This window comes from Ammospiza caudacuta, chromosome 1 (assembly GCF_027887145.1).
Source record: "Ammospiza caudacuta isolate bAmmCau1 chromosome 1, bAmmCau1.pri, whole genome shotgun sequence".
Lineage (NCBI taxonomy): Eukaryota > Metazoa > Chordata > Aves > Passeriformes > Passerellidae > Ammospiza > Ammospiza caudacuta.
The window spans coordinates 91729327-91753821 of NC_080593.1; positions in this window are offsets into that span (position 1 = coordinate 91729327).

The window sequence follows — 24495 nt, forward strand, 5'->3', positions numbered from 1 at the left end:
ATGTGAAGGTGTTTCTCCACCTCCTAAAGAGGAGGGGCTATAATCCCCAGCAGGTCACTAGTCTCCTGGCAGAGCCTGGGCAGATGTGGCACAGATCCAAACCTCAGCCTCAGCAATCCCTGTTCACCTTCCAGCCATCGGTGATGTTATCTGGCTGTCTCTGTGCCTGACTGGAAAGTTCCCTGGGAGAAGCACCCAGAAATTGCCCCATCGGAGAAGGAGGAGTGTGTGTGCAGCCATGGCGTGACAGAGACCAGGGAGCAGCAGCTGCCCTGTGCCACCACAGAAATGTGCAGGGACTTTGCTGAGTCCCATGCCATGACAGCATACACCCTCCTCCTAAAGAATGACAATGCCTGTACCACCCTTTCTGTATATTCCTTAGAGGCTGAAGTGTCTGAGACTCAGTCAGTATCCTCCATCTGAAAAGATAAAGAGGCACAGCTCTCCTCTCCCAGGAATCTGCATTAACCACAAGCCACACAGCTGGGAAAAGAGGGGGCTGCTCCTGTTGAAACCCTATGTCAGCAGAGGAAAGAATGCAATATATCCAAGGAAGATGTAAGAGGGAGTGCAAGAGGGAACATGACTCTGTGGCCTAGTGCCTACAGCGCTCATCTGGGAGTGGGCAGACCTAGATTCCACTTCTCACTTCAAGAACAGCTTCTGTATTTTTATATTAAAGAGTTATTGGTTTTGGATACCCTGAGGCTGAGCTGATGAGGTTATTGAACCCAAATCTCACACATTCCAGGTGAGTATCTGAGACGGAAGTTATCACTTCTATAACACTTTGTTGTTTTGCTCATTGGTACTCAAAAAAAAGACTTAAAAAAAAAAAAAAAAACAAGGTTTGTGACTCTGAAGGAGCAGACTTTGGCACTGACTGTTGTGAGGGAGCCCAGCTCCAGAACCTGTGGCTGCCTCCTCAACTCCTGAGATCAGGAGGCACAGCCAGCTTTCCTCCACAGAGCTGCACACACCACCTCCCTCCCTCCCTCCCTCCCTCCCTCCCTCCCTCCCTCCCTCCCTCCCTCCCTCCCTCCCTCCCTCCCTCCCTCAGACAGGATGGTTGCACCCCAGATTCTTACTGGACAATCTCCTCAGCATATTCCCCCAGAATTGTACCTTGGGAACTGTCTGGAAGAGTATCAGCTGACCTGGTCAAACTCATGCCAGGGCAAACTCAAAGGTGAACACTGCAGATGATGGCATGCCAATGCTCGACCCCATGCCCTGGTCTGATTTAATTTGTCAGAGAAACTTTACTGACAAAACAGTAGCTAGGGGTAGCAGTGGAGCCAGAAAACCTAATCCAAATTCCCTGTTATCATTCAGGTGTGAGATACGTGCCTTTATGACTTTTACCAGATGCACTGGCAAGCCAGCGGTTAACCATACTGAGTTAGTTTTATTTCCAGTGGTTTTCATGCTCAATAAAATTTTCTTTTACACAAGAATGCTCTCTTTTTTTGGTTATTCCCATTCAAAATCATAAAACCAGCTATTTTTATAAAAGTAGTGAAAACACTCCAAGTGTATGCACAGTAACCCACAATTCTCAGGTGGCAGAACTCAGTCAGGTTTCCACCTCGCACAAATGGCTTTTGCAAGTGTCTCCTGATAATGGAGTCCTTGTGAGCTCTTACTGAACGTTTTTCTTATGATATAGAGTTGTTTTTCTAAGGGCTCTGTTATTATTCAGAAAAGAAAAGATGGAATCAAATGTTCAAGCTTACTTTAAAAATATGAGCAAATATTATGATAAATAAAGAAGTAATATTGAAGTTAAAATTATTCACAGCACTGAGGGGGCAATTTTCCTGTTAGCACTGAACACGTATTGGGAGTTTCATGTTGGCAGCCCACTGAGGGAAACTTAGCCAGCAATTACTTTATTTCCGTCTGGAAAGGGGAGGATTATGAGGCAGCAGTTAACTGGCAAAATATCTGTGAAAATCAAGGCTGGAACAGCTGATGTGAAATTAATAATTCTCAGCAATGCCTGAGAAAGCCAGCACATAGAGTATACAGTACTTATGAACAAATTTCCTCTGGAAACAAAATCTTGTCATTCACTCTTAAAATGGCCTGAAATATTTTTCAGTATGTTTCTTTGGTGTTTTAGAATTTGCTTTCAAGTTAATTAACTAACTACCATGAAAAGGGCTAGCTAGATGTTTGACTGATGTCTCCTAGAGCCTGCTGAACAGATGTACTGGAACAAGAAAAAAAAAATAGACACATACCAAGTCAAAGAATTTTAGATATAACAGAAAGCACCAAAAGTGGTTTCCAAGGAAAAAAAAAAAAAATCCACTTTTTATTTTTATACATTGTGAAACAAAGTATAGTGACACAGTGACATGCTTACATATAATAGTTTTAGCTTGTAGGACTTCATTCTACTCCTTTCTGATTATAAATAATTTTCACCCATTTTTGACTTTTCTTCACATAATTCTATAGCAGTTTACTTCTCCAAGCAGGTATTCAGTTTTAACTGTGTAATGTCTAATGCCATTCTGAGCAAAAGCATTACCCTGAAGAATTCCAGGAATTTAAAGGAACTATTTTTGAATTATTTCTTTTTCAAAAGGCAATAGAAATGGTAACTATTAAAATTAGATTAGCCTTTTATTTTTTTCAGTACCTGTATTACTGCTGTATTACTTATAAGAAGTAGTCAACATTTTTTTATCTCTTTACCAAATTTTCAGCCCTAAATTTACAAAGCACCATCATCATAAAACTAAGGTTTTTTTGTTTATTCCAGGTATTTAAAAATGAGCTCTTCTTTTCTTCCAGGGTCATCTTTGTATTTTAAGATCTTATTCACTATTGTCTGCTCATTATAATGAATATGTTTCATGTAGTAAAATCTGTAGTGGGTTATAGCAAATGTTTCTCCTTAAGCCATTTGGAATCTGATTGCAGACTACAAATGGCTTAAGGAGAAACACTTAGGGGTGAAAAAAAGTGTAAGAAATAAAACAGAAGAAGCAATACTTTTCTCACTCACTCTTCTGATGATTTTTGGATTTTTTGGGTTCTTTTTTGGGGGGTATTTTATTTCTTTTGGTTGGTTGCTTGGTTAGTTTTCTTTGCTGTTTATTTTTTCCTCCGGATTTGTCCTTTTTGAACCTATTAATGCTTTTTAGCATTCCTGGCATCCCATAACAATAAGCTGATTGCGAGGAGAATATCAGGCATGATCCTTGTCAGCAACTATTTATTATCAGCCTCAATATTCAAAAGAATGGGGGAGGAAGATCCTATGGGCTGAGTCAGCGCATGGAAATCAAAGAATGAGGAAGGACTAGCTGGAAATAGTTATGACTCTCCTGGTAGCACTTTCACTCAGTGAAAGGGTGCAGTGGGGTTGATGGGACCCAATCTGCTTCCCCAGCTGCAGTCTGGACAGTTTTCCTGACAGCCCAGCAGGGCTACTCAGTCAGGGACATTTTCTAGGGACACCCATCACACTTGATCCCCTCTAGCATTTGGGGGAATCACTGAATCCTTGCTTGAGCTGGATAACCAGCACCATTCTTTGTCTCTGCTTCCTTCTGATGAAACTGTTTTCCAGTCTCATAAATCTCCTACAGGTCTACTATTGCCCTCCATGACAGTCCAACAGTAAATGTCCTTTGCTTCATGCACATCTTGCTCTCTGCTTGCCAGGAGTCAAGGGAAACCTCTCTTCCCATTAAGAAAGACTAGAAGGCAGCATGGCTCATGGACATCCTGCCTACTCTTGAAGCTAATGACACCAGAACATTAAGGAAGGAATGAAAGAAAGCCCTGACAAGAACACATCTATAGCTTAGGAAATGGAGTTCCTGCCTCTCTGTCTAATTGCTTTACAAATGCTCATGATTCCTTCACAGTGAGATGGGAAGCTAAATGAGGGAAGTAGATCAGTTCCATGAGTAATAGTAGACATCATTATGGCAGAGATTGATCTGCAAAATTTTTCCATCACTGCTAGGCAAACTTTCACCATTATAGGCCACCACATCATTCCAGAGACAAAATTAACCTCATTTGGTTTCCTGAAAAATTCTATTTGCCATGACAAGTGGAGGGTCATTCCACCTGTGTGTGAGAGTAGGAAATCAGGGGAAGAAAAAAGTAGGAAAGAAAATTTGAAGTAGTAAAAATGTACTTTCAAGGTGCAGAAATCTCTATCTTGCAAAAATTCAATGAAGGCTTATAGTTGTAACAAACTTACATTGAAGGAGAGTAATAACATGAAATTCTGTAACCACAAGAATGTTGTAATCATGCTGCCTGTATGAAGCTCTCCTCTCTCAACATCCTTTTGTTGAACAAGCAGAAGTTCTGACACATACACATCCTCTTGTGCTGGCAGATGCTTTGATTTTATGAACTACCTACACAAAAAATATCTCACAAATAATTTGTTTGTCTTGTATCTGAGTCAAGTGAGATGAACAAATGGTAAGAGAGGTCTTTTCTGCTATGCTTAAGTTCTCAGGAGAAGTGATTAAAGTGATTAGCTTAGTCCTGTAACAACCATTTGAGTGCAGCCTCTAGTCCCTGCCAAGACCAATAGTTCATGTTCTTTGTAAAAGGACATTCTGTAGTAACCCAAAGACCTGCAATGATGAAGAGTTTGTCTGGCTTCCATGTCAGGCCATTGATTTTTGTTATGCCTTTCACCACCAGATTAAAGAGCTCATTTGTACCCATTCCTTGTTTCTCTTCAGGAATGAAACATCATCATCAAGTCACCTCTCAACCTTCTCTTTCGTTAGCAATAAAATTATTTTTGCAAGTCTTTTCTGAATCATCTCCAATTTCAATACTCTTCTAAAAATTGCCACTTTTGTGCAGTATGCAGGGTTTTAATAGAAGGTTTAAGCAGCAAACAATTTCTCAGGCTACTTGCTCTTCACCTGTTTACATGGCCTATAACCACAGTAACCCTTTTTTCCCAGCTATACATTGGAGTCCACATTGAGTGACATCTATACTACAAGTTCTTGCTGTAGGTCAGGATTGTTGCTTTACAGGGCACAGTACCTATTTTTCTATGGAAAATTAATAGAAGCACAGCAGTGAATGGAGATGCACTGGAACCCTTTCTGATAAGGATAACTCTGCTTTTTTCTTTCCCATTCAATGTATTATTTTGTTTACTAAATTACTTTAAAAAAGAAAAACAGTTGCATTTATCTTATAAAAAGTACTGAAAAGCTGCTAATTTGGTCCTAGAAATTCAAAGCTTTGAGGTGCCCTCACTATAGCACAGTCAAAAAGAGGGTATATTTGAGGGGTACATTTCAAGTGTCACCAGGGTTTGGGAGCTCCAGATATCCAAAAGAATGCTCGTTCTCCTCCTTGCTAAATTGTGCGGATCAAGGAAAGCTAGATTTCAAGAAACCCAAAGTGAATGCCCCACCTATTTCTTTTTGGTGCAGAGAACGTAAAGCAGCTTTCACAGCCCAGTCCTCCTCGCAGCCAGCAGTGCAGCAGCAGGACTCAGAGCAGCTGAGAAGTGAGATCATTGACTCACGCTGTGTATGGTGCTCCTTGAAGGTGTTTGGTGGCCTTGAAGCTGTGAGTGAGGGTGAGGGCTTGCACTGGGATGTGCTTCACAATATACTGTCTGCTTATAGGAAATCTGTTGTACTGTAGATTGATTTGCTTTTCAACAAATTTTTTAAATATTAAACATGAAATTTAGAGTTGGATTTAGGCATAAAGAGAGAAAGAGGTAAAGAATAAACTGCTATTTATGTTCTATTTTTACTTCCTAAACAAATGTAGTGGATTTATTATTGATTTTGCAGAATACTTGGCTATTTTTATCAATTAGTTACCCTTATCTCATGTAAGTTAATTGCCTGTAAGTGCACAGTTGTGTCCATTAGAAGCTTCACATGTGCAATCCATGGGCAACAAATAATGACAATGGCAACAAGCTTTGCTGCTCAGATATTCTCTAACTGCAGCAGGGAACTAAAAGACCATAAACATAAGGGACCTTCTGTGGCACTGCTAAAGATTTTGATTATATTTTTGGTGTCAGTAATAAAAGCAAGTTTTCCATTTATTTTGATTTGGACTGATCATATGTGATTTCAGAAAAAGAGTCATTAATGTGCATGCAAAGGAGGTTGCCACTGTTCTGGTCCCTTTTACTGGATGCACATGCAAAACAAACTGTTACAAAGAAGCTGCTTCAATTTTTATTAACAGTAAACAAAAACACCAGAACAGTGTTATGAAAGTTTATGCCAGGTGTCAGGTAGACAACTCACTGCTGCTTATTGCTTGTTTCAATGTAACAGGGGAAAAAAAAAAAAAAAAAAGTAGAAAGATAGAGTGGGTCAGATCGGATTTTTTACTTTGTCTTTTTTTCACACTTGCATAATCCAGTTGCTATATGTAACAGCATGCAATGGATCAGGATGTGATTAACAAGGCTCACAGTGTGTTCACATCAGGAAATATTTGTTAGCTTCCTAAAAGGAATTGTATATTTCTATTTTTATTAAGTTTGTGATAATGTAGTATTAGGCATAGGAGATTGGCTATTATTGCAGTTTCCAAATTCCAAACCCCACTCTTTTTCTATTTTTTTTCCCCTGATAATGAGTGGCATTGTAATGCCTAATACTTTGTATTTGCACAGTTTAACAAGCTCTCACAATTGTTTATTTGTGCTATCATCTCTATTTAAAAGATACAAAATCTGAAAAACAATGCTTAAAGAATGAAGTTTTAATCTTTAATGTCTGCAACTATATGTTTCAATCACTCTTTGGCTCTTAAATATGTGATCTGTCTTTTTTCAAAGGCCCTGATTTGTCTGTATTGATAAGGAAGTCAGTGGGATATAAGAATACCAGAACTTTGGAAATTATGGCAGTCAGACAGGTAAGTGATAGATTTGGATATGTAACTTGCAAAACTTGTTTTTACTTTTTTTGGTTTTCCAAATGTCTTGCCTCAGGGAGAGATAAATCAGTGATTTAGGGGCCATGAATTACACTCTTCATACCCCTTGCTTTGAGTATCAACTTCACAAATACTTGCCTGTTTATCTTAACACTTATGTTCAAGTGCCGTGGCATTTTTCTTTTTTATTTTCTTACTGCATTTATTTGAATTGTTGTCATGGGTTTGGAGGGACAATGGACAGTGTTTTTCTGCAGCTGAGGAATTTATCTTTCTATTTTAAAACAGCCTTTAAGTAAGAAACTGGCATTAAGCTGATGCTTACAGAACTCCTGTTATCATGTTGTCCAACAAATTAGTAGATGTGAATTACAAGGAATAGGTTTGATATTGCTGTCATTAATGAGAAATTATGGCATCAAACCAAAACTTACTGGAATTTATCTAAACTCTTATTTAACCCTCTGTCAAATTAAGTTCAACAAACTATAATTAATTTTATAATTATATTTTTGTGGATGTGGCTTCAACCTGACCGGGAAAAAAAAATTCCCAGCAAAGTGCAAGTAAAGATTTTCAAACTCTGCCACTCCAAGCAGTCATGGAACCCTTTTTCCCAGGGAAGTGACTGGAGGCTGGGGCAGGGTCTGCTTCAGTGCTCCCTCTGCTGCCCTGCTCCTGGCTGAGGCAGTGGGATGAGCTCTGCCCTGATGGACCTGGGAAAGCTCCCAGCAGTCCTGGCTCTGGGCTCACAGGGAGCCCGCTGGGCATCCTTGCTCGTATTCTAAAGGAATAAATGAGTATTTAGCAAAGAGCATTGCTGTTTGCTGTACTAAGGGATGAATGACTTTAAATGTTCACAGATTTCTTCTTAAATAAGTACAGGGAAGCAGGGATAGGAAATATTGCTTCTTCTTGAAATGATAAGTCTTTCCATAGGCTGAGAACAGAATATGCAAATGATCAACCTTTTTTACTCTTCCAGCATAGGGAGACCTCTAAGCAGATCTCTAGGCTGTCCATGCAGAATTGCTGAGGGTGATTCTCTAAGTTAACAGATCATTATATGGAAGGTATATTCCTAATATGTCTGAATAAACTTTTCAAAAGTGTATCATGCAGCTCAATTTTGTGCCTACACGTGCAAAAGCACCAAGTATTTCAAAAATTAAGTTGGTTTTTTGGCTTATGCAGACTGGATAATTATTTGAATCTTGGCTCACTAATACTCTGAAGAACATAATTTTGTACCCTGTGTGTAATAAAAAAAAAGTCTTGATTTTTTAAGAGTTTTTGTTCTCAGTTTGCCTCTGCCTTTGGGTAAAATCAAGGAATCAAAAGATATTAAAAAAAAAAAGAAATACTGTGCAATTAATCTTTGCCTTAAATATCAAAACCTTATAATAAGTTTACTTATGAGCAAGAGAAAAGGTTCAGGATGATGGCTCAAATGTGTGTACATATATATATATACATATACACACACTCTATTTTAGCCAATTAAATGGAAGTATATACACATACATATATGCATGTGTATGTATATGCATATTATAGATATAGATACACATTTAATATTCATATTTTTAAAGATTCATATAATTTGGATTTCTTTTCTTCATTGCTATTTGCTGTGATGGTGAACTGCTATACACTCTGCAATGGATAACACCAAACACAACTCTGCTCTTACACATCAACACTGTTTTTTTAATTTTTTTTTTCATTCCTCTTTTTTAATTCCACAAAGAATGCTGCCTTCAGTCAAAACCTTTAATCCTCGTGTCCTATAGCGTTTATGGCAAGAAGTGAGGTCTATTTAGAGAGGCATTTCAATTCCCCCTCAGGCCAAAAGAAAAACATGTTATTTCTAATGCCAGCACTGTGGCCTCATATGCTAGGAAACTAGTGACATTTTGACATAGTCAGGGACAGTTCTGAATTACGTGGTGCTGCTGTTCATAACATAAACTGGAGCTTAAGCACTTAGAGAGCCTTCTCTATATCTGTAACCTTGTTTCTTTGCCAGACAAGTGACTGTCTGCAGGGAATGCAGCAGCACTGCTGTAGTATTGGAGCCAGGCTGCGCAGTGTGTTTTGTGGGTTACCCCATTGCTGTGCCCCAGCCCTGCCCAGCTTCATCACCTGAGCAGTTCAAATGCAGCTGCCGTGCTGGGAGTGCATCACCAGCTGGCTCAAGGGCTCAGCCACCAACCCTGAGGCGTTCCAGCCAAAAGTGGTCAGTGGGTGCTGCACTGTCGTGGGCACCTTGCAACCCAAAAAATGCCTGGCCTGGCCCCAGGCTCAGGGGGAAAGACTGTGTGAGGAAACACTGCCGTGTTCTGGTTGTCAGACTCTCATTTCTAATCTCTTCTAGGGATTTTGTCTTACAGCAAATAGGAAGATTTTGGGTGCAAGCTCAGGGGATCAAAATGTTGTTGAAGAACTTGTGGGTTCATCACTTTTCTGTAAATAACATATAAAAGCATCTTGGTATGGATACAGCAACATATTCACAGATTGCATTTCCCTCTTCCATTGACAATATCTACTGCTATCGCTGTCCTGCTCCCTCTTTACACATGCCTCAGCTGTAGAGTGTTCTTTTAATATTTTCCTTTATATTCTAACCTTGAGGTAATTTGGTGAATGAAAAAATACCTTCCTTTCTTTTCACAGCTTTTACTGTTTGAAAATCTATGTAGAACATGGATCCCTAAACCTGTTAGGACAGTTTGTTTAGAAAATATACATATCTCTCAGTAAGCTTCACGTACATTGAATTTATACAAATATTGCATCTGGATACCTGAAGCACTCATTGCATCTCATGGAATACTTCACTGGGATATCATTTCCTAGGCAATCCAAAATCTCTGCATGATCTCCATTATATTCTAAATCAAAAATGGACTACACAGTCTGTTGGAATGCAGCATCTTGAAATTTCCTAATCTTAATCTTAATATTTTTTATTTTAGTGAAAAAATATGAAATAGCAGGAAATCACATACATTTTATCCTAAGCATGCAGCAGATCCAGCAGACTTCACAGTTCATTGGACACCTTTAAGGACCTTGGGGCAATTGTCTAAGTAGTCACCAAGCAGGTATACTGCTTTGATATTGCAAATGAAACCTCATCTTTGAGCAGGATAAATTTCTTCTAAATATATTATGGCAAACACCAGTCCCTCTACAAACATGGTGCTGTAGCCAAGGCAGCCAAGACCAGCTCCTCACTGAAAACATACTACAAATAAATGTAGGCAGAGAGAAATGAGGTAAAGAAGGTTTTATTTATGGACAAGGCTCTTGAGTTACTTATATGCTTATATGACCTGATAATTCTGGGGAACAAACTCCACTTTGTGGCAGGGATAAAAATTAGTTTTGTGTGGGAGTTGGGGGGGTGGGGGGTGTAGGCTGTGTTTATTTGTTTCTTTGTCTACTTTGTTCTGATTTTGATGAAAAGTAATAAAACTGCATATTAATGGAGGATAATAATCTATATTCTGGAGGAAATGGGTGCACACAAAAAAATAGCAAGGCATTTTTTTAGCAAGGCAAGGGAAATCTGAAATGACCATCCTATTATATAGGTTTAAATGGTGTGCTTCTATAGGTGTATATGATTTATAAAGGTATTTATGGTTTTTTCCTTCCCCTAGATATACTAATTTTGATAATAATTTCAGATATTTTAAAAGTGTTTCTGAAATACAACTATTTCATGTGATATTTTGATGAGATTAGATTGAATTACTGTATTTCAAATGTACCAAAGTATGTCCAAATACTTGCTGCTGTTTTAGTCAAAATGTATAATTAACTGAAATTCCTTGATATTACTGCCCTCTTCTTGACTTAGTGTCTCAATAGAAAATGTTATTTGATTTTTGATATGTGATGAAAATTTTTGCTCTTTTTTTACATGCAATGTCTTGTTATCAAAAAGCCTGGACATAATCATTTGATTGTTGTTTTTTTTTTCTCTACATGAATGGGAGAGAGATCTTACACCAAGTTTTCTTCCCCACACATTAAAAAATGAATATTTTTAAAGTTTTATCACTTTAATTTTTAATATAGCAGTACCATTATTCAGCTCTGCATTTTATAAAAATGCCTACGTTAAGTATCACAATATTTATTCTTTTTTGGATAATTTTAAATATGTTCATCAAACGTCACTTTCTGGGTTTGTCAGCTTTAGCACGTGCAATGCTTAATAAGAAGGGAAAATAAAAGCCACTTTATGCTTTAACAAAATTTTGTCAACTTTTAGAGATGTGTAAAGATGTAGAGTAGAAAAAGCAGAGAATTTTCATTGAGGTGGTTTCCAGTCACTGAACTTTTCTTTAAAAAGTGCATCTGTATTCTGAAAGAGGCGCATTAACTGGCTGGTAAATGTCATAATTGTAAAATCTCTTCGTACAACAACCAATTACAAGTTCTTTAATTACTCGTTTGTGCTCCAGAAAGGGTGGATTTATGCTTCCTTAAAACCATAATTATCTTGTCTTCATTCCTGACAGTAAGTATATTGCGTAACATGAACTCACACTGTGGGAATATGAACATGCAACTTTCTGGCTTATGACTTATGTAGTAAATGAAATATGTTTTCCTCATTAAAATAACAAGAACTTTAATCACATGCATTACTATCTAGGCTGCTTAGACTAGAAAAGGAATTATGCTAGCTCAGATTTGTATTGCAAAGAAGACTCATAGATGACCCTACGGTTGAAAAAGAGTTTGTTGGATAGGCTTGACTACTTTATGCCTGTTTGTTAAACCACAGTCAGAGATTTCTTTTTTCTCCTTCTGGGGCATAATTATGAGGATTATCCAGTGGCAGTACAGAACAAATCATAAGGGGTTTCTTGATTTCATATGGAAGCATGCATAAACTGATTATTCTGATAAATTTATAGTTAAAGTAAATGGTTCCTCACAAGGAATCATAATTGAGATAAATACCTCAATTTTGTTGGTTGTTTACTCATCAGAATCAGAGTTTTTATCAGTATATGCTGTCATTAGTAGACATGGCATTTCCAGAGGTGTTTGCAGGGGAAATCATAAGCAGATACCATGAGGTTTTATATTCTAAAAAGGGATGAAGTACATAGTTGAGATTAGTATGAAAATTCTAGCTTTAAAAAAGGTAACATTAGTATTTAAAAAGCTGACTTATAAAGAGGGGGAAATGAGAGTAGGTTGTTTCTTTTTTATTTGCTGTAAAACCCTATTTCAGGATAATGATGACAGGATAATTCTTGACAGTACTTGAGTATGTTTATATCTTAAATCCTGATATTTTCCTTACTTTTGTAGCCAGCCAAGGAATTTAAGCATAAATTTATTAAAGAACATAAAATTCAGAATTATTACCATTTCAGAGGACTCAAAACAAACCCATTCTCTCTCTTCCTCAAATTCTTACTTAAAAAAAATCATTTAAATAAAAGTCAGAAAAAATGATGCTTTAAAATGCAAAGAGAGGAGCTCTTCACTGCTATTGTTTTTTTCATCACGTCTCACTTTTGAACAAAGGCCCTCGAGAAGGAGAGGGTAGGGAGTGCAGGGTTATGGATGTCTGTGGCCTGTGAACTAAGGAAGAGGCTGGAGGGACTAGAAGAAGCATTGGTGTCAAGACAGAAAGGAAAACTAACTGGGAAAGACAGAGAAATATACAATGAAGCTTTGTTGCTTTCAAGTCAATGAAGTAATCTAACAGCTTTCAACAGTTACATATCTTGCATAAAACAATAGCTCAGCACATCCAGCCTTCTCATAGTCCTAAACCTCAACCTTCCTGGCAGGGAAAGCTGTCTCAGCTGCAGGATCTCTTCTGCTGGAAGAGCTTGCAAAAAGGTTGCACAATTGTAAAACAGGGAATCAGCAAAGGTGTTGCTTATGACTGCAGACAAGTTACTAAATAGTAACATTTTCTTTTGTATATATTGGGTTTCGCAGTGAGAATGCCACAGCTTAGGTGTCATCAAATTTGGGAAGCTTAGCTACCCAGCTTGGTAGTTGAGCAGAAAGGCAGCTGAAGGAAATGAGTGCATGCAAACAGCTGAGTGATAAGGACTACAATGAAAGAAGTAGAGGACACTGTGTGGACAGACAGACTTCAGTGAGGACGCTGTAGAAGAGAATTTGCAGCACTGCGACCTGTATGGCCAGAAGGGTTATCAGATAGAGAGCAATTGTTCAGGTAATTGTGGTAGCGTTTGGCTAAAGCTCATGAATGTTCTGTTAAATACATCTTTGCCTTGGTGGATGAGCCTGGTCTTTTTTAAAGCTCTTATGAAAGTCTGTGATCCTTGTTCTCTTGGCAGATTAATTAATTACAGTGACACTGACGATTATGGTTTGTGCTATCTCCATATTCCAGCCAAGGGTTATCCATGCTCTCATAATTCCTGTGCAAGCCTAGGAGGAAAGTAGCTATGAAATAGTGAGCAGGATTTTAGGTTCCCACCTAGTGAAGAAATTAGCAGATTTCTACTGGGGCCACTGTTGGTATAATTGCAACAGTTTTGATAATGGTCAAGACGGTTTGGGAATGAGAAAATAGTCAAGAAGAAGATGAGTTCTGATGATATTAACACAGAAGTTTATGTCAATGCTAATAAAGGGGTCTGACTACCGTCAGTCTGGTATATCACTCCTTAAACTGGGAGACTTGGCAATAGCTTGCCTGCTGGGAATTACTAGAACATGTAGCTAAAGAATATTCTATGCTTCAAAGATTTTTTTTTATAAATTCTCATGGAAACATACTTTATACTACATTTTCATTCAAAGTTGTAATGACTTCTAGTGAAAAAATATACAAAATGTATTTTTAAAAACTTGGAAATGTAGCATGTAGAATATTTAGTGCTGTAAATCATGCCAACAGAGTGTGTGTGAGTTTCACTTTCACCAAGCAGCTGTAAGTTTTCCATTGGTGACCACTCAGTTGAATGAAGTGAAATTTACAAAAAAGGCTCAAAATCAGTAACATACAAGCCAATTCCTTTGGTATTCATGGTGTGTTTGGGTATTTGAAAAGCAAAAACCTTTGGAAAAGGTGCGTGCCAGGTAGAGCAGCACTCAAATTCAAAACATGAGTGCAAAGGCAGGATGAATTCAGCTACTTAAGTAAGAACTTGACATACAGTTAATATGACTTCAGAGGGAAAATGTAAATAGGATTAAGAGATGAAAAGCAGTAAGGAATGGAAATTGGAGGCCTGTGCTGGATTCAGTAGGACTCAATAAGGAAAGATGTTTCCATGTGAACAGTAGGAAATGGTTAATCTCCTGCAAAGTTATGACACTTCCAAAACTATATTTTGCACTCCTATCTCATCCTGTAATATATCCTCTGAGGTGTATCATACCAACACAAGTATTTCAATGTGCCAAAAATGAGCTTGGTGTGGACTAATTCCCTCACCTACATCCCTGTGAAGCTTTAGAAAGAAGCACTTATGGAACTGGTATGTGAACTGCCCTGATGAAGAATTTAAGATAATTTTACAAAGCAGTTGGAAGCATGCTCTGTCCTGAGGGCATCAGATCTTATGTGGCAGTGCTCACATAATTATACTAAGATGGATTGCCATATCACTCCCTGGGCCTCTGCCTGGAATAAATCCCACATCCAGCTAGAGAAAGAGAAATGCGACTTGCAGGACTGGCATGAATCTTATTACATCCTAGTACTCTAAAGACAGACCCAAACCTTTTCAATCACTGATTTCTTTTAAGTGTCACTCAATTCTAGCCTCATCAGAAGATACTAGTGATACCCACATTAAAAAAAAAAAAATGTAGCTGAGATATTACTTTTGAGTTGACCTGTCCCCTGAAACTACCTGTCCCACATCTCTGGTATTCCTTAAATTGACTGGTTAGACTTAAATTAATGACATCACATTTATAATTCTGACTTTTTCTCAATGTGAGGGACTGGTGCATTTTCTGAGGCTGAGGTTTCTGTATTTACACCATACTCCACAAATATATTTTGACAAATTATCACCAGAGCTTTGGTGACAACAGCAAAAATGTGTTGCATAGTTACTGAACAAGTATGGATTCAAAGCCAGATATAGATATGAGATCCTTGCAAAAAAAGGTATCTCTCACAGTCTTAAGAGACAAAAACCTTTGCAGTTTACAGATGAAAATCTGTACTAATTTAAACTGTAATTCTGTACAGCCACAGATTTCAAATTAAAAATCACCATCTCTCAAAATGCATTGAGATGGAATGTACAGGACAACAGTCAGGTTGTAACTTGAGTTTTACTCTTCAGCACATAGGAATTGTCAGAATCTGGGTCCTGGCTGGTGTTCCAAGAAAAGAGGCCAAAGACTAAATAGGACTGAGAACAGATTCTTTCTTCCCTGTAAATAGACAGGGTGCAGGCTGCTGAAGCAGTTCAAGATTGCTGATGATAATCAGCATTGTCATGCTCAAAGAATGAAAGAGACACTTAATTCTCCAGGTATGCCACCTTTGACAGTTCCACTGGAGCTGGATGTGTTGTGAAGAACAACTGCACCAAATGCAGGCACATTACTGGATGGATCTGTTCATTCAGCTGGGAAAAAAAAAATTATGAGAAAGACCAAGACATTAATAAATCTGTATTTCCTTCCATACTTTAAATAGTGAAAAATTAGATTTTATATAATTTAAAACTTCCTCTTTTCTAAAACTCTTTGCTTCCTGTTATGACAGAAGTTATTTAGATAATCTCTAGTGGATTTGCCTTCAGTTCTACTTTTCTAACAGTAGCAAAATAGACTATTTTCGTTGTGCAGAATTTTTCCTGTTCCTTTATTATCATTTTAAAAGTGACTAAAGTCTTCTTCTAAAAGACTAAATCTCAAAGAGGTCTTCTTGAAAACAATAACACTATCTATGAAACATTTAAGATATAAAGATCATATTAAATGTATTTCTACAGTGAAATAATGCTGTCAAGAAGAAAGAAAGAAGAATATTGTTTTCTAAAAATAGAAGCCTTACAAAAATATTATTTCTGTCCTCATCTTACTTTTTGTCCTCAGCACAAAATATATCCCATTTACAACCAATATTCTAAGCCCATCTTTCAAACATAACTTTTACATTTAAACAGCCATCAAAATTGACTAGAAAAGGACATATTTCTAAGTTGTGGTGCATCAATTTGTTCCTATTTTGGTACTGATGAAAGCACTGTCAGTCTTGTCTGTACATGTTTGTTTGTTCCAGTAACCCTCTCCTAAGGAGGGTGGGTCTGGCTCCTGCCTCTGTGGTACAGATCCCGTGGTGTGGCACTGTCTGATGGGGCCGACTTGGAAATCCTGGCCAAGTCATCTCTCCACTGGGCAGAGCTGTTACATTTTTGCTGAACAGAGCAGCTCTAGGGAAGAATATTCATTCACGTCCTTTTTAGGCGGCACTAATTGGTCCGTGAGGAGTGCAGCACTCACCTGTCTCCTCTGCCTGTACTGCCTGCAGATCTTCAGGGCAGTCAGAGCATTGCATTGCATTCCACTGCACTGAATCATGCTGTACAGCTTTCCTGCTCCAGCAAGGGCTTCTTTCTAATAGTGGAACAGGACCTGAGGACTTGTGCTAGACTGGCAAATATCAGATGTAAAGTCAAATTAGCTGATGACCTGCTGTCAGGGCACCTTCCTCTCATGTGTTGTGGATACTGCCATTGACAAAACCAGGCTAACCTATTGCTCTTGCAAGTGTCCTATGAAGAAAAAATTGCTTGTACAATTCCATATGTATTGTATAGCTGCAGTAGCCACAGAGCAAACATTGTGATCCAATTACAATTTAACTTGTTGTAACACTTAGCAGTTGAGAAAGTGTCAAGATATCTCAATAGATCTGAATCAATACATTCCTTTTTTTTTGGTTGATCAAATATAGTTCAAAATGCAATTTGACACAGGCCAGATTCTGGTCTATGTATACATGACAGCCAAAGGTTTACTGATGGTGAAAAATTTTACTTTCCTCAGTTTTCTTGCTTGACAGTTTCCTCAGAGATCTTCCATCCACCTTTCCACTTCACCAATGGGTTTCACATTTCTCAGGAAAAAAACCCAAACAGATCCACAATTTTTTTACACAATTTCCAAACTACAAAATTAGCATTAATACACAGTATTAACCGCAGGGGGCTCTTATGCCTTTCCTTCCTTGAATCAGTTTAAACATGGTGAAAGCATTCCTGTTGTGGACTTTTTCTGTCATAGTGATCTGCTCTCAAACCTTTCTGGGTATTTTGTCATGGGAGATTGCAGTATTCACTTTGAAAACTAAAGAATTCAGAAAACACACAGAGAAAATATCAGCTCCAACGTCACTAAGTTCCAGCTGTAATATGATGAAGCATATCAGAAAAATCCTTTACCAAATTAAAAATAATAAGCAAAATGAAGTAAAATCAATAAAAATAAGAACTTACTTGGAAAGTGATTGTTAAGTGACTTTCAGTGTAAAAATTTTGTTTACAAATATTGAATATTTAATCAGGAAATATTATTCTGCTGATATGAAAGAATTTAATATGAATTAGTACAATATGAATTTTTTATCATTTCAATGTATTGAGCAAACTGAGCCGATTTTGTTTTCGCATTAGCATTGTATCTGGCTGTGATAGAATATCTGCATCTCAAAGTTATGTTGATCACTCAGGCTCCAGAAGCTTTTCTCCCTCAGAGGCAAAGCTTCTTGGTGGGTCCCTATCTGGCATGCTGGAAATGGCATTTGGGGTGGGAAGAGAAAGAGTCTGAAGAGCAGAGAGCAGTGGGAACCCGGCAGCTCTGAACCACAGCCCAGAGCGCGCCTTACAGTACCGTGAAGTGCGGGGGGGATGTTTCCTATCCAACAAACTGAAACAAAACCATTTTGACTCTCTGGTGGTTCAATGTTCTCTGTTTATTTAAAAAAAATAAATTACATAATTCAATATTTCTTTAATAAAACTAGGCATGGTTCCTCACTCTTTACTTCTTGGTGTTTTAAGGCCAAGGTTGAAATTCATTAGCAGAAATTCTGAAATTTTGACTTGTTTGACTTCATTTATGATCAAAAAGGAAAAAAGGAAGTTTATTTTTTCATGTCTATGTTAAAAATGGATCTCTTCCCTCATAATATTCCTTTGTTATGTAATTCTTGAAGTAAAAACTTCCTCCGGGAAACTTAAAGACTGATTTAGATTAAATGTTTTCCTCTACAGCTGGCTAACAAAATCCACTAGACATTGAACACATTTCTTAAGGACATGAACTTCAGCTGAAGTTACATACATAAACCTTAGGTAGGATACAGCCTATGTGGAATATTTTCATAAATGCGCTAGGTAAGTGATAAATGAAAAGCAAGGTCAATACAAAGGTGCAATAATAACAGAAATTGAAAAAAAAGTAGAATTTTTCTTCATACAGCATATTATTTCTTGCCACCCACACCGCTGACAATTAGTTTCAAGAAATTCTTAAAAGTCTATTTTCATAAGCAACTATTATTTCTCTTTTCTTTTCAAAAGCAGCTATTGTTTCCCTATAGTCTTATCCCTTTTTAATTAATGTTTTTCTTCTGTTCACAAAGTAGGACCAAGTAGCAATGAAATAATAAAAGCTTTCCTTTTTGCATCATTAATGTTGTTATCTTTCTAAGCTGCGAGCTGTGTTTTGTTACAAAATAACAGAGTGAGATGTTTAGCAGCAATTAATAGTTACACCCTTGCTTATTTACAAAAGAACCTGTTATACTTTTAGTTCACATTAAGGTATTCTTTATAGCAGTGGTGTGACCTTTGTCAAGAAAAAAAATGCTGAGTCCTATACAACTAGTAACTGATGAGAAAGTGGAATCTTTCGTTCTGCCAATTACAGACAGTAATTGCCATGTAATGAAGTTAATGTTTTGTAGAATTTACAACCTTATATTAATGGTGTTTCTTTGCCACCCTCTCTTATCCAACTTAATTTTTGCCCAGCTTTTTCACTACAAAAGAAACAGGACAATGTGTGAAGGCTCATTAATTCTATTTAGTTTTGATTTTTTTTTTCCCTCCCTTCTTTTCTCCCCGCCTCCTGGAGGTGAAAAAAGAGCCATGCCATCAGGCCTTTAGGTAAACTCTGGTTCACGTAAGGGTGAAAGTTACAGCCTCCACACAGCAGCTCGCACCATATAAATGCTCCCCTTTCAATTTCAGCTCAGGCCGTTTAATGGCCATGCCGTTTTATTGCCTCCTTGATCACCAATTACACCACCAAGAACAATGAGCCCAACACTTAAACGAGGAGGCCTCAAATTTGCCTTCATTTGCCAACGTGTTCCATAGCAACACTTTCTTTGAAAGCGCAGATCGCCTAATTACGAGGATGAAGATGGATCAGAGTTTGAAAAAGGCTCTCAGCACCAGAACAATATGCTAGCCTAACTGTACTCCCTGTACTCCTACTGTATGATTGTGACCCCAAGCTGCCCTCCTAGCACTCTGCCTGACCTCCTGCCTCCGGGAGGAAGCCGTGCCTGCCCTCCCTATCTCCGGAGTGTCACTGCAGAATTTGGGAGGGTGCCGCTGAGGCTGGTGACAATGGAATCTAGGAAAAATAAATCATAAGGCAGAAACTAGACAAATTGAGGAACCACAGGATACCAAAAGCATTTCCACGTTATTTTGTTTTGCCGCTAATGGCTGAAACGAATAAATCAGGATGTGTTAGCTCCAGCCTGCTTCCCAGAGCAAATGCTAAATGCTTTACTTTCTTTGTTAGGAACTAATAGCAGGGCTGAGGTATTGTGGATGCTCACTATTCTACCAGGAATTTGAAGGGACTGTTTATACGCTAAAAGTAAACACAACTGCAATATATGATAAAGTTAAAAAACTAAATGGAAAAAAGTTACACACAAGTTCAAAAGCTAGAGTTATGGAAATTGCAGATGTTTTCCTTGTTTAAAAATATATCCTAATAAGAATTTATTGTTCCATATGTCTTTTTACATAAATCAGTCATCTAACTTTTTTTACAGGTTGTTTGCTGCGAAGTGACTCTGGAAAAAAATGCTACTTCCCCAGAATGAAACATTCAGTGTGTTTACCACACACACTCTACCATCTGCCTCCAATTCTGGTGCTGCCTCGTTCCGAGGGATGTGCCACCAGAACTAATCCACTGAGGTAAAAGTTAGATTACAGAAATTCATCACTATGGAAATATTTATCAAATTATTTCTGGAACCATTCATGAGTATTAACACAGGTAGACTCAGGTTTTGTAAAGATGTATAAAACGGATTTTTTTTTTTTTTTGATGTTTCTTTAGGTTTCTAAATTTTTCCAACTGAAGTTAGTTCATATCTAGCCATGTAACAATTTATGTATGCAGTTAACTTTATATTCTGTGTGCAGTACTAGGAAACATCCAGTAGCAGTTTAGGAGTATTTGAAGAACTGGAGCCTTTGTTGAAGAGTGAAAAAATGTGTGGGCTAATTGTAACAAGAGAATTACGCAGTAATAAACACAATTAAACTTTTGCTGCAGGGAAAGAATCAAGATTCATTTTCAATTTTAACTTTCATGCTTGTCTGCCAAGACTTGAAATATGTAAACTTTACATTTTATTAGTGTAAGGCTTTGTATCCTGATTTTCCATATGAAATAAAGCAGAAAAATCAAAGCTTATGGGCTTGGGTAGCTGGCAACTATTCAGTTTTCTCACTGCAATCTCACTGTTACAAAGTGCAACAATCTCACAGGAGAACCGTGTTCTCTTCATATGATCAAGATTTCAGAAAAGGAAAAGCTATTCCAACCATAAAATCCAGATAAATATAACACTTCTGTCTTAGAAATATTTTAGTTACAATGCTTATTGATTGCATTCTAAAACACCAAAAATTCCAGTAAAAGAGATGCTCAGTGGACTAAAACAATATTAAATTTAAAAAAAATTAAAAAATAAATTTTTTAAATTAAAAAATAAAATTATATTCTAGTTTGTCATTCTCCTGTGCATAAGGTACCATCCAAAATATGAAAAAGCCAAGGAAAACAAAAATTATATATCAGTTTGGGAGTTATTAAAGCATATAAAATAATATTTTGAATAAAAAATGGTTTTTTACCTGCTCTCACTCATAAATACTTGAACAAATTTTCTAATACACTGTCAGAATGGACAAATAGCATGCAAAAAAATTCAGACACAAAATGTAAGAACCTTATGCGCAATTAAAAAAAAAACATTTAATAATAATATCAATTTGGCAAGTTGAAAGACATTTATTGTAACAAGTGCAAACAAATGGATATGTAGCACATAAATAATAATGTGGAAGGTAGGGGTGCAAGAGGAGAAAGGCATCCTTCAAAATTAAACTGAAACACAGACAGTCATAAAATGTTGTAAATTCACTGAGTACAGACCATGAGAAGCTGACTATAGGGGAATCGCATGCTACCAGTACAATGTAGACTTTTACAAAATGCTCTCACCAAACAATCTGGCTCCCATCACACTTATACCGAAATCAACTGAACCAAGATATCTTAAATGCAAAATCAAATGAGATTTAAATGTCAAATAGCTTCTCTTAAACCACCATGAATATGTTCTGAGTGTATGGAAACATCTTGCTTTTTGGTTTTTTTGTGAATTCCAATAGCAGAGCAATTAGGGTGAGCAACAGTGCTAAGTAATGCGCTATTGTGATTCAGAGCCTTCCTGTCATCACAGGAATTTCAAAACACAGAAGTATCAGACAAGCACAGCAGTTGTATTTTAGAGTCAGTTAATTACACAATGTTCAGAAATTAACCTTTGTGATCTTATAATTGTAATTTTAATATAAACTTAAATGTGTTTTATGTAAATACATGCATGAATATCGGTGACTTTGAAATCTAGCAGGGGTAGGTTGTACCTGTAAGGCCAGTTCTGAGAAAATCTCTCCCTGGAGAGAACAGTCTGGTAGGGGCTGTACTTTGAAAACTGCAGCAAGATAGCTGCCATGAGCTAAGAGACGCTCCAAAATGGAGTTTGAAACATTGTTGTCAAATCCAACTTTAATGCTTGCTGGTAAGAATAAGTGCTTTGTCTTCTGAGCTTTCTGATTGCTTGGCTGATGAAAATGTAAGGACTTGCATCTCTAAGCAGAAGGCACAAACTCTCCTCATGATATGTTTAGCTTCAAAAGTCAGTGCTCTGAAATCCAAACTTGTTTGCCAGATATTTTAATTTGTCTACAGCTGTCCTTGTGGGCAGGGTGGGGCAGATGAAAGCATCCTGATGCAGAACTCCTTCCCAAGCTACAACTGGCAGGTTGGCTCAGACATCTGCGAGTGTCTGTGCACTGGAGTGTGTGGTTGAGCCAGAGAGGGAGGGAGAAAACAATATTGAAAAGACAAATGTTTAGAAATTATTTCACTTGTCTGGTATGTAATTTGGTTTTGACTTACGAACATGTTGGGCTTTTCTAACTGTAGGAATTAATCAGAAGCAATACTTTGAGGGGAGGTTTTTATTTTCCATCCTCCAGGCTGCATTGATACCCAATGGAACATGCAAATATTCAGCAGCTTCCCATCACAAAAGTATTAGAGCAAAACATTTGCTTTTGTATGGTTGTGATTTTCTTGGCAGAGAAATTAAGAGCTTTTCTTTTTTCCTGTTTGTTTTTTTTTTTTCCTGGTAAAGAGGGCTACCTCAAAGTACTGACATGGGACTTCATTTTGATCTGTGCTACCCAACAAATCATTGTCATAAGAATTCATGAGAAATCTCATATGGGTATTGATCTTTGCTTTATGGGAACATGTTTTTGGGGAGCATGTGACCACAATGCCAAGGTAAAAGAAGTCTGAAAAGAGAGTAGTTAAAAACTGGCCAGACTATGTGGCTCAAAGGACAATAATCAATGGCTCAATATCTAACTAGAAAGCAATGAGCAATACTGGACTGATCTTGTTCAGCTGGTTGACTAAAAAAACAGTATGATGAAAGCAGACTTGCAGATACTAAACTGAAGACAAGGATGGAAATTAGCCATAGAGCTTTAGTCCAGAGTGATTCTGAAATATTTGAAGTTTATGTCAACAGAAACCTCCTCAAGTTTAGTAAGAAGGTATGCAAAATTCTGCACCTGTACCAAGTAGGCACCATTTTAGAAACAACAAATTTAATATCAACCCAGATGAAAGGCCATGAGGTTAAAATGAATATCAAACAGAACTGGAGTTAACAGTGCACTCTTCGCAAATGGTATACGCCACACCTGTTTAGTTTTGGCAAGCCTAGTGCAAAAGAGGTGTTGAAAAATTCTCAAGGGCCCAGTAGCAGGGTATCAAGACAATTAGGAGTATTAATAAGTCTGTGGTAATGCCTAAAAGGAGATGCTAAATAAAGCTTACTCATAATAAAGAATACAGGAGTCTAAGGCTGGGAATCTGTGAGCAGCCTGAAGTACAGTTCTGAGGATAAAAGAGCCGGGCACTTTTCAACAGTGACAAATGATATTACAGGGAGAATTGACCACATGTCATGGTTTGAGATATTCATACTGGATATTAGAAAAAATATTCTCCACTGAGACAGTAGAGTAAAACTAAAACAGAATGATCAGCAGAATGGTACCCACAGGTACAGTAGAATCTCCATCCTTGAAAGTTCACAAAACTTGGCTGGAAACTTGGTGACCTGATCTAGTATTGGCGGTATCCATCCCTTCACTGGGATTAGATGATTTTCAGAGCTCCCTTCTAACCAGTATTTCTATGATTTTATGAAGAAGCCTAGCAGAAAAGTAAATGTAGAATAGAAAAGCTAGTGTGCTGCACTGAAGAGGGGAAAAAGAGATTGAAGGTAAAAGATAAAGCAACAGTGAAAAAAAGCTACTCTCTTCTTCAGCGCAGAAGGGGAGAGCTTGAATTAGCTAGGGCTGGTGCTGGAAAAGAGTTTGTACACAGAATAGTTACAGGGACAAGGGAAGGGAAATCAATCTACAGATGAGAAGCAGGATGCAAGGGAGAGAACTGAGGTTGTGGATCAAGCTGAATAATAGACAGGTCCACATAAATAGTGAACTTCTCATTTAAAAGAACTGACAGATATGTGACAAAAACACCCACACACCAAAAATCACAAAGACTCTGCACATGAACCTGAAAAGCATCCTGAAAGCAGTCGGTGTGAAAGAAACTGCTGGTCAGCTTTTGGCTGCCTCACCAGAAAGTTTTCCCTGCAGTGCAGCAAGAATTATTAAACCAAGCAAAAGGAAGTGCTTTAGCGGTGTTCTGCCATGATTTAGGAATGGTATTCCCCTATTTAGTACTCCTGCTAAGAAGACCATGCACCACTCCCCTTCCTATCCTTCCAACGGAAGGCACCAAAGGCAGGGATTATGGGTCAAGATAACAATTTGCTGGAAAAAGCAATAAAACCAGAAAACTGAACAGAAATAGAGATGATAATTCAAAACATCCATGGATTTGTACATGTTTTTGTTAGTGACAGGCTTGCTGTGTCTC